General features: G+C 31.9%; 1 protein-coding gene across 1 annotated transcript in view; it reads left to right on the top strand.

The window, feature by feature from the left end:
• The window catches only part of LOC131850938 (protein kinase C, brain isozyme), a 205,463-nt gene that overhangs the window by 20,729 nt on the left and 168,712 nt on the right, over positions 1-16,022 (top strand). The window lies entirely within an intron of this gene.

The following is a 16,022-nucleotide window of genomic DNA, read 5'->3' as shown; positions in this document are numbered from 1 at the left end:
GTTTTTGACAGAATGGTCGGAGTCATTATATAGTGGATGCAATAACACATCCGATGCTTGCTTCGCCCAAAAAATATATTAATACAAAAACCCCAGAATATACCGTAACATCTCTATTATAAGTACATTTTCAGATGACGGAGTACCTATTGCGTCCAAATTTACATTTTTCGGCATACTGAAATATTTTTTGCGTGTGATAACTCACTCTGTTGAATTTGTAGCGACATTAATCGCAACATGGCGTTGATGGCAGCGTCTCTTTGTTCTCTCCATAAAACGGTACAATTGAAAATAAAATTCTCCGACTGTTTTTCGTGATAGGAAAGTACGCTGAATATTCAGTTAATATTGTTTTATTTTTTTCATTCTAAATGCGACTCTTCGCTGCGGACATATGGTAGACTTTCGAGCACCAAGCATTGGGTCATTACAGAAGGCGCCCTTGATTAGTCAGTTGTGACGGGTTTCGTCCTTGCTCCTGTTTTGTGCTTTTGTTAACCCTCATAATTGATAACCGCCGACCATTTTCGGCTCCTAATGTTGATGTGTAAGGTTGAATTTTCATTGGCATTATATTTTGAGGTGTACGGGTTCAGGTAAAGTGCCGGTTTGGTGGTAAAGGTGAAATCTCAGCGAAAATGGATGAAATTCGGGTCGGGGATGCGGGGATGCGGTCAAACCGAGTATATATAGTTTTGGGTCGTTATTGGTACAAATAAATGAGATAATCTTCAAATGCAACATTTACAGGTAGGCAGTATATTACCGGCTGTAGAATAGATAAATAAACATTCCTGGAAATATTTACGAGTATATTAGAACAGAAAATTAGATATTTAAAACATAATTTAACATCCTTCTCTATTAAAGACTTGTCTCCATGTTATTCCCAAATTTCGTTGATTATCATCAAGGTTTGTTGTTGATTAGATTTTGATTTGTTGTTTGTTTGATTGTTAATTTTGCCCACCGCTGTCTTAAAATGAGTTTTGGTACTCACTTCCGAATCTTATCTTAGTTTCTTCTTAGAAAATAAGCTAACAAAGCCAACAGCCCTATTTTTCCTTGTATAATTTGTTACCTCTACCTCATCAATTTCAGCTGCCAAGCAGGTTACTTTGGAAACTGAGTTTCTTCTTGAAATATGAGATGACTGATTAGGCAGTGAATGTACAGGATAAGAAGCATGCCATCTAAGACTACTGGAATGGCAATGCACTATCACGGGTGTCAAATGATAACGTGATCTCTGTAGTGTTGTTAATGTATATAGGCAACGGTTATCACTTACCATCAGGAGCATCGTAAGGTTATTTGTTATTTCAATTACTACAAAAATGAAAGAATATCCATCATATAAACAATCTGTAGAACCCGCCCACAGTACCTAATATGTCAGCATGATCTGAATGGCTCGCACATATTTTTTCTTTTTTTTATTAATATGTTTTACTGCTCTGGATACAAGTTTATTTTAGCCCAACTAATTCGACTGTGTTGTTAGCTGTAATAAACCGTATACACGGCTTAATATTATCTCAGCGTACTGTTGTAGATGAAAGTGTAGCATTATTAATATAATACACGCTTAATATAGTACCGCATTAACACAAAAATTACAAATTATTGCAACTAGACTTTAAAACCAAAACTTTAGAGTTGATTTTTCAAAATTGAGTGAACTTTGTGTTATTGCAGTATTGTGATATATTTATATGACTTCAAGAATAGTCTTTTATAATATAAAATTATCTATTTTATTACACGCAGCTTTGTCGTTACAATTTTAACATCATGTTACGTCATATGTTTGTCATTTGATTTTTAAATATAAATTTTCAATATAAGTGAAATGTATAATACCTCTTTTCACATTTATTATATTCTATTTCCTTCCTTTCTCTCCATTGTAAAATAAAAATGGTCAACAATGTTTTCCTATTCGTTTCTTTCTCATGCTCTAGTATGAGGCGAAATAAACTTAAAGTACAACGATGCAAGAGTTATTTTTTAATGTATAAAGAAATGTACTGTCGCTTTTGATTGTCATTTCGATGGTAAATGGTATACGTTGATATACTAGCGGTTTTTGTTCATGAACAGGCTGATTTCTGGGGTTAGTTGAATTACCCGTGTGAAGCCAAAACAGTTCGCTAGTTTTGTATATTTTTTGCATTCTTGAAAGATATTTAATAAGTTTCCTCGTTTATGATTTACTTAGCAATACTGTGAGCGACTGTACCGTACTGTTATCAAGTAACAACAGGCTTCGAGAATTCATTTGATTTGAATATTATATGCCAAATTGGATATTATCTAATAATATTGTGTAGTTTTATCCCTATAGGTACGTTACGTCTTGCGAATACGACTGAACTATTCCATTGTAATCCAACCTCGGTTTAGCACTCAGCTTGACTTCCGATGGTCGCGGGTACGATTCCTCGCACAGTGCAAACATTTTGTATTCATAAGCATGAATGTTTGTATCGGTCTGGTTGTTTTCTATGTCTAAGTTGGTATTTACCAAAAAATGTATTTAATTATTTGTAACAGTTGGTTATAGGCACTAGCCTATAACACAAGTTCTGCTTAGCTTGCGACTTGATGATACTCTGGTAGTTGTCTAGGGGTTATTATGATTATGATTATATGTTATCTTATTAATATTATAAACGCGAAATTGTTGAGTATTGATGGATAGATGGATGGATGAATTGATGTTTGTTACACTTTCACGCAAAAACACAGTTTATATTGATTTTTTCTATTGACTTTAATATCATTCATATGTATGTAAGGTATTTATAATATGGGCTATTAGTAGCCTGAATTCAATAAATAAAAAACTACTGAACGGCAGAATTTGATAAAACTTTACAGTTATATCTTTATATACAAACATTACGTGTCACGTTGTTTATCCGCAATGGACTCCTAAACTACTGAACCGATTGCAAATTTGATTTGCACATTGTGTGCAATTTGATCCAACTAGAAAGGATAGCTGACATCTCAATTTATAGTCGCAATATTATTTTATTCAAGAACCTTAGCGACACCAATGCGTGGCCGAGTCTACTAGTACCTTATATATCAAAATAATACATAGGTTATAAATTTCATGCGGGTGTAACCTCGGGCACAACATGTTAGTAATAAAATATATATATATGTATATATATATATATATATATATATATATATATATATATATATATATTTTATTACATTGTGTATATATATACACCTGATATTTTTATTCAGAAAATAGATATCCAAGTTTTACAGCAGCATTACCTAATGACGACATTAAAAACGTGGTCACGACATCATGTACCTACATGTATTTTCAGTAGGCAATAGTTCTGATGGGCTATAATTTTGATAACTTGCATGATATCTACATATTTCATAGGCAATGTTCTGATGGGCCATAAATTTTAATGTCTTGAATGTTTGGCGACTTTAATTTATTAGAAACATTTTTTTATTTTTATCAAATCCATACTAATAACATAAATGTGAAAATATATCCATTGTATTATCTGTCCGTTTGATGGTTTTATACTGTATCTGTTTGTATGTCTATCTAGTTTATGTTTATGTCTATCTAGTATATTTTCGCGACTAAACTGCTGAACGGATTTTAATGAAATTTGATGTGAAGAATAATTATAACAGCAAGAAGAACATAGACTATTTTTTGTCTAAAAAATTACTAATAATACATGTAAAACTAACTAATACATGTACTAAAACTATATAGTACATGTACACCCTGGCGAAGCCAGTGTATGTGTAAAACAACTCCGTCTTCTACAAGCTTTAATGGAAGCATATTGGTAGGAAAGAATTTTAGTCCCAGTTCGGTTTTCGAAAATATATTTAGTTGTTTCTAATTTATAGTTCCCTAACCATATTGCAAACATTAAAATTCTGTTTACTGTAGAACAAAATCTTGAAAGATATATTTTAAAAACTTATTTTCATTTTTAACTAATATGTCGTACTGGAATTTAATGAACTTAATGTATTTTGATGAAAAGAGACAGACGCATTTTATAGATTTCCATATATTACATCCTATAGCAGAGAGGGAATCTCCGCGCAATTCCCGGGACTTGTGACCCGGGTGTAGGTTTAAGGCCCTTTGCTGACGTAACAACTCACCTTAGCTACTCGTGTTTCTCTTCCTACCCATCCAAATGTGGTAGGATCCAGCTAGGGCACCTTTAGATACACGTTTTAGTATGAAACTTACTGCAGTTCTAGACACGGGACACGTGATCTGGGTGTAGGTTTAAGCCTTTTGCCGACATAAGATAACATTCCCCTTCACCGCTCGTGTTTCTATTCCTGCCCAGACAAATCTGATAGGAGCCTGCGAGTGCAGATAGATACACGTTTTAGTATAGAACTTACTGCAGTTTTAGACATGCCAAGATGTTATTTGTTTTTATTGTATGGTTTTTAGGTATATTTGTCTCCCATGATACAGTGAGCTCTAACAGTATTACACGTTTAGTTTTTTTTTCGAAAATCTACATATATCTGGTCTGGCTAATGAAACGTCTAGTAATTTAATTAAATTCCCGTATATAGTTATAAAGTGTTTAATTAATTAGATACATGTTTTGTTTCTGATAACGTCATAAACATATGTTTATTCTCGTTGCCATTATAAGGTATATCCTATGATGTATTACAGTAAACAACACCCAATTATATCCTCTTAACAATGGATATAAATAAAAACAATATCATTGTTCACAAACGTATACCTTCATATGTGGTGAGATAATCGTTACTGTCCTAATGATGCTTGTTGTTTTACCCGATTGTAAAAGAAAGGAGGATAATGTTTTTCACATGTATAAGCATGACTGGGTCTTTAGTATAATGCGTAACTTAAGTAGCTTAACATATGAACTCGAAACAAAGCTCGGTCGTCTGTTTACTTTTGTTTCAAAGCTTTTTTTTATGAGTCCTTGTTTAAGTTAAACTTTTATTCTTTTAGTAAAACTGGATTAGCTTATATCATTGTCACTCGGTGTTGATCAATAAAGAAATTGGTCAAACTGACTTATTACTTACTAAAAAAAATCATCTGTATTTACTCTAAGGTTTATTGTTAAGTTTCATTGTAGAATAGAATAGAAAATTCTTTATTCAAATAAACTTACATCTTATTATTTTAATTTACTGCTCATTCGGAAAGCTGTCTCATTACAAGAAGAAGAAACAAAAATTTTGCATCCTGCAAATTAAATAATTGTTGTAACTTTACATTTTGAAGTTGAATTGCAAATACCAACTAGACATTAAATATTAAAACACAACCAATTGGTTCAGTAACTAAATAAGAAAAATAGTCGTATTGATCAGAGCAGACCAGTCCCAACAAGTCCTCGTTCGTTAAATATGTGGACAGTCAGCTTATCTGCTACCACTTTTTGGAAAACATGCCATTCTGTTTATATAAAGCATTCAATCATTTATAATTTAAGAGTCAGACTCTTGTTAGTGGAGTTCTTGCCACAAACCACTATATTCCATCTCTTAAATGTTGATACAATGCGACCCCAAATTTGTTTTATGTTACTGCGCCTTGTTTGGGTAAAATATCTAAAATATACACATCGATCACAAAAATAATATTTATTTATTTATTTATTTAGGAAGATTAACGGTGTAATGTTACATGTTACTTGTCATATCAAATTGTCTATATGCCAATTAATAATCTTCGCCAATAGTATTACTAGATTAAATTTTTCATTATCCAATTTTAACATTTAATCACAGTGTTTCAGTTGTAGTTATACAGTACAAGCAAATAGACTAACATACCCACAAGCAGCGATGTATCCACAGAACACACAATTAAAGTACAGCTCTGTACCGTTAAAGAATTGGTTACATATGAGTTTCCTAACTGAGGCAGTGCTGGAACAAAACAGTATACAAAATAATTTAAATCTGTTAACTGCACACTGCCACTGTATTTTTCTATGGATTTATCCATAGCGAGATACAGTATCCTGATGGGCGCAGCAAGCTAATTGTATTGCTGCGCCTATCAGGGTCCATAGTGCACTTATAATAAAATTATGTCAACCTTTATTGCAGCACCATAGAATGCAAATGAATAAATAAAAAAGCATTACTATACAAAACTGCTACGTAAAGTGTTCGTTAAATATGTGTCGTTGTTAAATATTGAAAGTTTTATTAATACAAAATCAATTAGACGTAAGTCTGCTTGGGTTTGAGTTCGTATGCGAACGCAAATGGAAATCAGAAACAATTTTGTTTAATCAACTTCATGTATTTCTCGTCGCCGAGATCTAAGTTCAGGGCTCGTTAAGAGGCTGCTCTTACTAAGTAAATAGAATATATTTCAACCTATCATAAAAATGATATTTTATATTAACATACATATAATATATGTATCTATATAAAAAAATGTCTTTATAATTGGTTGTAAGATTCGTTCGTCAAGTTATTATTTATCAAGGATAAGTTCCAGCTGTAATAATGTTGCACAAAATATTTTAAAAACCAGATATAACTAACTAACTAATTTCGTATAGATTTTATTTAGACTATATCAGATTATAAATACCATGTATATTAAAATGCAAAATAATAACGACTGAGTGTCTAAGAAATTCAACTCTCTTATATGTGATTCTTATTTTTTGTTGAACAAAAGGATATGTCCGTATTTGTTAATTTTGTTTTGACTTGCTGATTTGTTAACTGACTGACTCCTTTTGCCGATTGTTTCCAAGATATCCATTTGATTCCACTTATAGATATTCATATGCAATATACATCTATCCAGTTATAAAAAATATAATTCTCTACAATATAAAAAAATATATAGACGTGATCCTCTTAACATAACGTAACTTCTAACGAATATTCCGCTGTACATAGGTTTTCCTCGACGACGTTACGCGGCCTTTGCTAAGGAAACGTAATTAATTAATTGCGCCGTCTTCCTTTTAGTACACTCTGATTTCTACATTCGAAATGTAAAGTTTCAGTACGAACTCGATTAAAGAGCCTCTTTTGAGTGTATACATACTTGGGAAATGTAGCGTATAAAGGCTATGGAATCATAAAGTAACATAACATGAGAAGCTTGGAAATGTAAGCGCATTAGCAAATTACTAATGAAAAAATAGGTAATTATTTATGAACTCTAATTCATGAGTAACATCTTTATCTTTTTATCTTTGCATAGTATAAGATCTTTTAAACTACGCAACGGATGTTTTAGCAATAGAGTGATTCAAGAGGATGGTTTATATGTATAATACTAATAATACACGTACACCCGTGCGAGTCCAGGGCGGGTAGCTAGACTGATTATTGAATGATTTATAAAGTAATATTGTTAAATAGGCAGTCTCATCAAGTAATCTTTTGCTATATTTCTATAGAGGAGAGAAGGCAGAAATTGCGAATTTTGATTAGACAGGTCACATGACACAGACACAGTATCACATGAATGTGCAGAAGAAAAATGTTAGAATCATTATATTAATACGTGAAATAAATACTTTCTACCCCTTTTTACAAAAATGAACTTTTCCATATGGGAGTATGAAAATTTGCAAATTTAAAGTATAGGTCTCTCTCTATGTATATAGAGAAGGAGTGCAGAAAGATAAGATTTTTTCAATTTATTCATATAAAATACATTAAATCAATAAGAAAAAACATTACACACTACCATGTTTCTATGTAACCACACGTATAGAAGTATATAATCGTATATAGTCTAATAATAGAACCTTAACATTTAATATTAAGTCGAATTTCGACCATTGAGCGACCACTAGTATGTCAAATATGAATAATAAAAAATAACTAAATAGAAATATTGATGTTTTCATGATAAGTAAATATAATAACATCAATTATAGTTACAAGTAGTTTCCGTATTTCAAGATATAATAATAGTCTCAGGACAATTGACACAGCGCCATCTAGATCAAAGTTAAGCTAGCCAAAGCTTGTGTTTTGGGTATTAGACGACTGATACAAATACGTAGATTTTTTTATTAATACATACATATTATATATAGAAAATACCCAGACCGATACAAACAATCATACTCATAAATACAAATGTTTGTACCGTATGAGGAATCGAACCCGCGACCATCGGAAGTTAGGCGGTGTCGTGATATTATTGTATAAAATAAAAGGAGCTGCAATCTTTAAGATCAAAGAATGAAAAAGCTTAAGATCTAGTAATCGTAACATATCTGAATTTGTGTATCTATCGACAAAAACTTTCGTTTACAATCTAGAAATAAATTCTGTTGATAAAATCCAGTTGATTCACTGGAAGTTTTGAAGAGAGGCTGATCTTGTGAATTATTGTGAAGCATCCAAACAATAGAATGTTATTACAATACAAACGATGGAATACTTGAGATACTAATTAGTTTACAAGTTCCTGACGAAGCCTTGTTTCAAAGGTCGTTAATTCTTTTCAAGGAACAACTAAAGTTTTCTATCGCCTCAATTTTTGCACGGGTTCCTTGAATTAGCTTATATCTCAATTTTTAATATTTCAGTGAAGAAATTCTTTCACTGCACAGATACTGGACGGATTCGAATAAAATTTTGTATAACATCTGTGTAGCTATCTGCGAGTGAAAGTCCCGTCAAAATCGGAACAGTCATTTCAGAGATAAAAACAAATTTTGTATAATATACATATTATACTGTGAGAATTGTATAACATATAACTATCTGCGAGTGAAAGTCCCGTCAAAATCGGAACAGTCATTTCAGAGATTAGCAAGAACAAATAGACAGGTAAATTTGTTTTTGCTCATTTTATGATGTAATATACATATTATACTTTAATATGCATTTAGTGAAATGCTGTTTATTTGGAATTACAAATAGACACTTCAATTTTATTTATATGTATCGATTAATACAAATGTTAGAGTCGTAAATTTACGTATCACCTATATGTATGTGATATAGGTGATACGTAAATTTACGACTATGTTTGTTAACATATAGGTAACCTGGACGAAGACAATCTTGAGTATTTGTTGATAGTTGCAAAATGTAGTCTATATATATATAGACGTAGAGTGCAGGACTAACTAAAACTTGGGAGCATAACTTATACTTCGTAACTATTTCAATATAGTTGCTAAAATGTAGCAATTTCAGTCTTGCATGAGGTTCCTGTTGCCATTTTAATGTTTATATAGTAAGTACGGAGTGTAGAAAAGAGCGTACATTTAGAAATTGCTTTTTAAGATATCATACTGAAACTTGAGTATTATTATTTGTATCGGTCTGGGTGTTTTCTATGTATGATATGTATGTATTTACGAAAAAAAATAATATCTATGTACTTGTATCAGTTATCTAGTACCTATAACACAAGCTTTAGATAGCTTAACTTGGGACTAGATGGCGCTGTGTGAATTGTCCTGAGATTATTATTATTATTATTATTAAATGGAAAAGTGGCAAATAAATTTTCTTCCGTCTATATGTGTATTTATATATATATATATTTAAAATTTGACCACAGATTGTAACAATAGACCAAAGAATATATATGCATATCTGTGTCATATACATGGTAGTGTGTTTACTGACTTTTTTAAATTAAACAATAAAGATTAATTTAAAAAAAAATATCATTTTGTGCTCCTTCTCCTTCTCTATATAAACTACTAGCTACCTACCCCGCCTTCGCGCGGACGTACATTGTACATGTATTATACATACCTTTCTCTTGAATCACTCCACATATTAAAAAACACCGCTTCAGAATTCGTTGCGTAGTTTTAAAGATTTAAGCATACATACGGACAGGTAGCGACTGCGACGTTCTTTTGTATTATGCAATGATAATGAAAAGTGTGATAAATTTCATACTCCTCAGACTGTACAATTTTCATAAAAATGAGTACAAAGTTTTAGCTTCACTTTTTAATATATATGTAGGTAACTGCATTTTAAAGTAGCAATCTCATAGTTGCACTTCTTTTCGTATTCCTGTGCTGGGGGCGTTGCTCGAGTACTATCAAATGCATTCAACATCCGCAGTTGTTTAAATTATAAATATATTAATATTAAACGAACTGCGCTTTTAAAAATATTACGTAACCTTTTGAAGCATATTTATTTCTTTATTGCAGCATAGAGTTAGGAATAAATTGTATAGCAATAAAGGCGTTTTATTTTTTTAATTTATTTATAGAGTTAGGTTTATTTATATTGTTAAGCGGATCTTAACACGAATAATTTTATGGTAAATAAAGGTATTTACGTCTCTCTCTCTCTCTCTCTCTCTCTCTCTCGCTCTCTCGCTCGCTCTCTCTCTAGAGAGATTTGAATCCTAATACCTTATTACTAACTATATTTTAAAATGTCATTCCAATTATATAAAACTAGCTGTGCCCGTGTTTTCGCCTGCATTAAATTTCAATAAAAAATAGAGCCTATATGTTATTCCGATGCCTAATTGTAGATTTTTTTGCGTGAAAGAGTAACAAACATCCATACTCACAAACTTTCTCGTTTATAATATTTTTAAAATTAAGCTTAACATAAATAGTTTTTATGAGTAAAGGAATTCATTCTTTAACCGATAAACAATAAAGTTGCATGTATCGTGGTTACGAGAAGGCGTTGTGGAATGCAAAGATAGATAGATAGATAGAGGAGTTAAACAGTATTTTATGACAACAATATCCGGTTGTTAATGCTACATCGATAGAGGAAACTGCGGTTGCAGTTTATCTTACTCAGATAATATTGTCTTACCTATTTCTTCAATGAATCAGCTATGCACACATCATATTATTATCTAAAGTTTTTTTAAATTATGTTGAATAATAAACATGAAAACCGTTTACCTGATTGTAAATGATAACTGATGTCTAATAATAATAATGCTGGACACTTCATACACTTCATACAGCGCCATCTAGTACACACATAACACGAGCTCTGCTTAAAAAGTGTATTTAAGTATTTCTATTAGTAGAAGCAGCTAAATATATTTTTGCTTTGTAAATACTTATACATAGAATACATAAAAGCCAATACAAGCAATCATACTCAGTAAAATAGACTTTTCTATTGTGCGAGAAATTGAACCCGCGGCCTTCAGATGTATGGCGGTGTATTAAATCGCTAAAACATAAGAGGATGTCGGAGCATAAATATCACCAAACATATCATAAAATTCACCATAATGTCCTATTCTTTATACTTATTAATCTCAGTGTCATATCTCTGGCCGAATGCATCCAAACTGAAGAAAGGTTTTAAGGAATAACGTAAGAATAACATCTGAAATAGATGTAACCTTATTACAATAACAATTAATTTATAATAGATAATATTAATATTCAGTGTTGTCAATAATATTAAAATGACAAGGTACTAAAGTGTTTACATATCATTTATGACTACAAAATGTTCTTGAAGTAAGGCTATCACTTCATGGAAAAGACTTATTTAAATATACTGGTACAAATATGAATATAACATACTTAATCATGCAAATGGTAAGGTAGCTATCCAAATACGACCGAGATTCGCTGCCGACTACACAAATATTTGCACCAATTTAGTAGCTATTTCTCGTATATGTAAACACATATGACTCGTATTTGTTTCTATAAAAATATTCTAAATATAAATGGTAACTGTGAAGTAACTGTTGTTTGATGTTTCGTCAGTGGAAGCGGTATTTTCCGAGGCAGATTTTGTACCTACGAAATTGTCTACGTAGGTACTACAGATTGTATTATCTGTGGTACTACTGTCTCGACATGAAATCCTTTTTTATGGTATAAGGGAGAAACGAGCTTGCGACTCACCTGATTACCGCCGCCCATGAGCAAAGAATTGCAAGTGCATTGTCGGCCTTTTAAGAAGGAATAAGCTATTTTCTTTAAGGTTTCATGGTGTATATATAAAATAGCTTATTTCATATGAAATATCATTGCTGGAAAGTGACTTATGGGATACAATTACATTAAAATAATAAATGCATTTAATAATATCTAGTAAGACAAATTCAATATTGTCTACTAAGCACTGCTATGTCTAAACTGTGTCACCCCACCTTACATTTTCCTATTGTTATTTAGTATATAAGATCATTATTTCTATGTACATACTGTCAGTTTATTACCATCTGTAATATACATCATCTCGACCAACAACATCGTATCATTTACCCGCAACCTGACTCCATATCTCATTTTGCGAGAAGAAAGTTTCCAAACACACAGTGGAGGAACGCTATTCCTGCAGATGATCAGGGTAGATTTCAGTTTCTGGCGGGTTGTTCAACAGTGAAATTCAGCAATTGGTCAATAATCGGAACAATTTATCCGAACGTTCTTCGAGATATATGCGGTAGAAAATATACAGAGATGCAATGTTTGTCCGCAAAGCCAATGGATCGAGTCTGTCATAAAGCATTTGGTTACCTATGATTCTGGCTGCTCGGTTTTAAAATGGAAGGTTCTTAGTGCTGTTCATTATTATTTAGGTTTACCACTTGAGAGCAATCAGCTTGTTTGCTCTAGGATCTGTCAGGATCTCTCGCGATAAAGGCAGAATAGTGGTTTAGTAACTGCCACGTTAAGCGAACCTTTCATTTATTTAGATTTTTTTATTACAGTCTATTGTTGTGGTATGTTTTGTTTCCTAAGTAGGCTTTCACGTACAGAATGGGCGTGATATAGTGACGTGTAGTCTTATTCTATTAACACATTATCTTGTCCCATCATGGAGAAATGACTGAATTTATTCTTTTTTTAAACTGATACCAAGATAAAAATAGAATTATTTTTATCTTCAACATCAGTATTATATCATATCACTAGATTTTTTTTTCTCTTCTTTTGGCTCCGGCGAAATTTGAAATTCATTTCGAATTGTTGCATAGCAAAATTCGAAATGAATTTAAAATTTCGAATCCCTTTTGTTATAGTTGTGTATTTTAAGAAGAAAGTACACAGAGAAATCATCAAGTAAATCCCTGTACAAAGTATTGAAACTATAGTGAATATTTTATGCGTAATTTTCTACATAATTAAAGATTGCTAATGATTCCATTAATTGTCCGCAACTTCTGTCTCAAGTATCAATTAATGTCTCAAACAAAACATTTAGAATATATGTTATTTATTTCATTTGTTTACAAAAGTTATAGAGAAAATCATATATTTCGCGTGCAAGCGAGAACTTTAATATGTATGCGAACACCTCGATTCTTGAATCCACGAACCGTATCCTGAGTCAGATGTCCTTTGAAAATTGATCTCTGATATTTCCACTTTGAAATTTTCATTACAATGTTGGTACGTTCAACTTTGAACTTTGAATGAATTATTAATGAGTGTTATTGTAAAGTGATTATACCTATTACAACATTTAATTGCTTCATTGTTTTTATAACTTTGTTATATGCTTAGCTATATGATTTGTAGTTGTTGATTTTCCTATTGCGACCGACCGACCGATAGATGAGTGGATTGTACATATAAGGTGAATTAAACAACAAATAAAAATAACTACTTATGACGGTCTCCGTGGTCTAGTGGTTTAGCACACCTGCACCGCCTCACTTCCGATAGTCGCGGGTTCTATTCCTCGCACAATAAAAACACTATACTCATGAGTATGATGTTTTGTATTGGTCTGTGTGAATTCTATGTATAAGATGTATGCATATACAAAAAAAAATATTTATCTTTTTATATTAGTTGTCTAGTACTCATAACATACGCTTTGCTTTACTTAGGACTAGATGGTGCTGATATATTAGTACATACTAATAATAATACTGTAGGAACAGTGAAAAGTGATGATATATGTATATAGGAATATTCATTCATTTATAAAAAGAACATTAAAAATAAATATTAACATAAATATATCAAAAATTACAAATAGTTTGCAACGCCTACGGTTATATATTTTTGTTTGTCTTCTCTACCTACACAATTTTTTTTAAAGGCTTCATATACAATATTTGTATTATCTCTAGAATAGATATTTTAGGCGAAAAATAGGCAACCTACATAATGTTATTTTGCTAGCAGAAAAGTGAAATCAAAGGCCCACAAGTTCTATTAACTAGAAAGACCCTGCACCCTTTTCGCTTATCTTAATGTTTCCGTCATCCTTTTGTGTCCATCATAGCTGAAGGTGATTGTAAAGCGGGTTAACTTTGTCGGCAAGTACAAAACATGAACCTCATCGTAATTTTGTTTTATTGAAAAGAGTAGCAAATGGGTCTGCGGTAACCGTACGACCCGCAGTACTGATGACTGCATCAGTACTAACTTATCAGTACCAGAGAATTTGCCGACAAGTTTCTGACCATTTAGAGAACGTCATAGCCTAGTGGTACATAACCCGTATTATTTTGTGTTGTGTATTTATTCATTGCATGTTGTTATAGTAGGTAGATATATGTTTATATATGTAATATATTATGTTAATATTTGTAATACTATTGCCATTATTATTATGATACTTTTTATCGTTATAGAATGATCGTGCCAGCTACCACCTTCTGTCTTTTCTCTTCTACCCAAAGGTTATTATAAGAGATTGTATAAGCGATAAGGCTCCTTACCTTATTAAGGTACCTTATTACTCTGTTAATTTTGATTCCTGTAATTTATCTGGTACAATAAACAAACCTGCAATCGCCCCGAATCGAACCTGTGCCCAACTGAAGTAAAGCAATGTGCTAAACCGCTAAACCACCAAGGCTGTTAAATGGCTTATTTCTACTTTATATGATGGAGTAATAACCTAATAAGAGCTTCAATAAATATGAGTGTCTATGAATATATATCAGGATACCACCCAGTATTACCGGCCCGCCAGTCAACCATGTCATTTGTCTAATTAATTTCAATTTGCATACTCGAGATTAGTAATTTTGCGGTGTCTGCAGCTAAGTAATTGTTATGCCATTAATTTACTTGGTAAATGTTGATTTATGTCAACCATTTTAGTACACACTCATATCATGGGCTTCTTTTGTTCTTACTCGTTTTTACCCGCGGCTTTGATCGTGTTGATATTTTTATTACTTTTTTTTTAATTATCAGAAAATATCCGTACAGTTTGAAGCAAATTGGACGATACTATAAAGTTTCGTACATAATTACCCCATTCTCATCCTACCGTCTATAAGTTTTACAACATTTTTAGAAAAATTGGGCTAAACAGTTCGAAGGGTTCCTTCTGTGTCTATATAAAAATTCTTGAATTTTGATTTTGTTTTGTTTTCATTTAGAAAATTGGATTTAGTAGTTTAGGTGTAAAATCATAACAAAGTCACTACTGCATTTATAATAATAGGACTAGCATAATCCTATTATTCAATGCGTAAGTGACTTTGGACTAGGAATGTGTAACTTAGTTTATTTTTTAAATTTAGTCAGTCATAAGAATATGTATTCTCTGCTATGCCGTGCTTCTTTAAAGATCATAGCTGATACTGTAGCAATTATTTCCTCCCCCAGACTCCTAAAATTTTTCTCCTTATTCCTAAAAAAACCACAGTCATTAACCCTGCCCCGGACTAAGCAAAAAGTTCGTGAGATATAAATTGCATACTATACAATCAAACTTTGGTAATGAAAGCCCTTAAAAATATCAAATGAATATCTATTCCCAAAAATGATTTCTAATATTGAATAATTTCCTCAGAAATGTCGGACATTTTGACAGTATATTTTAAATTTCGAATACGAATTTCCAAAGAAAGTATCGACGAATAAAACTGAGATATACCAATTAAAGAAAATTGGTTTTTAATTTTGAACGTCGTTCGTGTTCTGGAAAAGTCGGACATTTTGTCAGGATATTTTAAATTTCGAATTGGAATTTCTGAGGAAGGTGTCGTGGAAGAAATCTGAGAACTGCCAATTATAAAGCCACGGCAATTGTTGAAAGCGTCCTTATCCACAGGG

Source organism: Achroia grisella, unplaced genomic scaffold, assembly GCF_030625045.1.
Source record: "Achroia grisella isolate CSIRO2021 unplaced genomic scaffold, CSIRO_AGI_Agris_v1 utg1061, whole genome shotgun sequence".
NCBI classification, from domain to species: Eukaryota; Metazoa; Arthropoda; class Insecta; order Lepidoptera; family Pyralidae; genus Achroia; species Achroia grisella.
The sequence above is the reverse complement of the archived record's forward strand: the minus strand, read 5'-3'. Positions and strand labels throughout refer to the sequence as shown.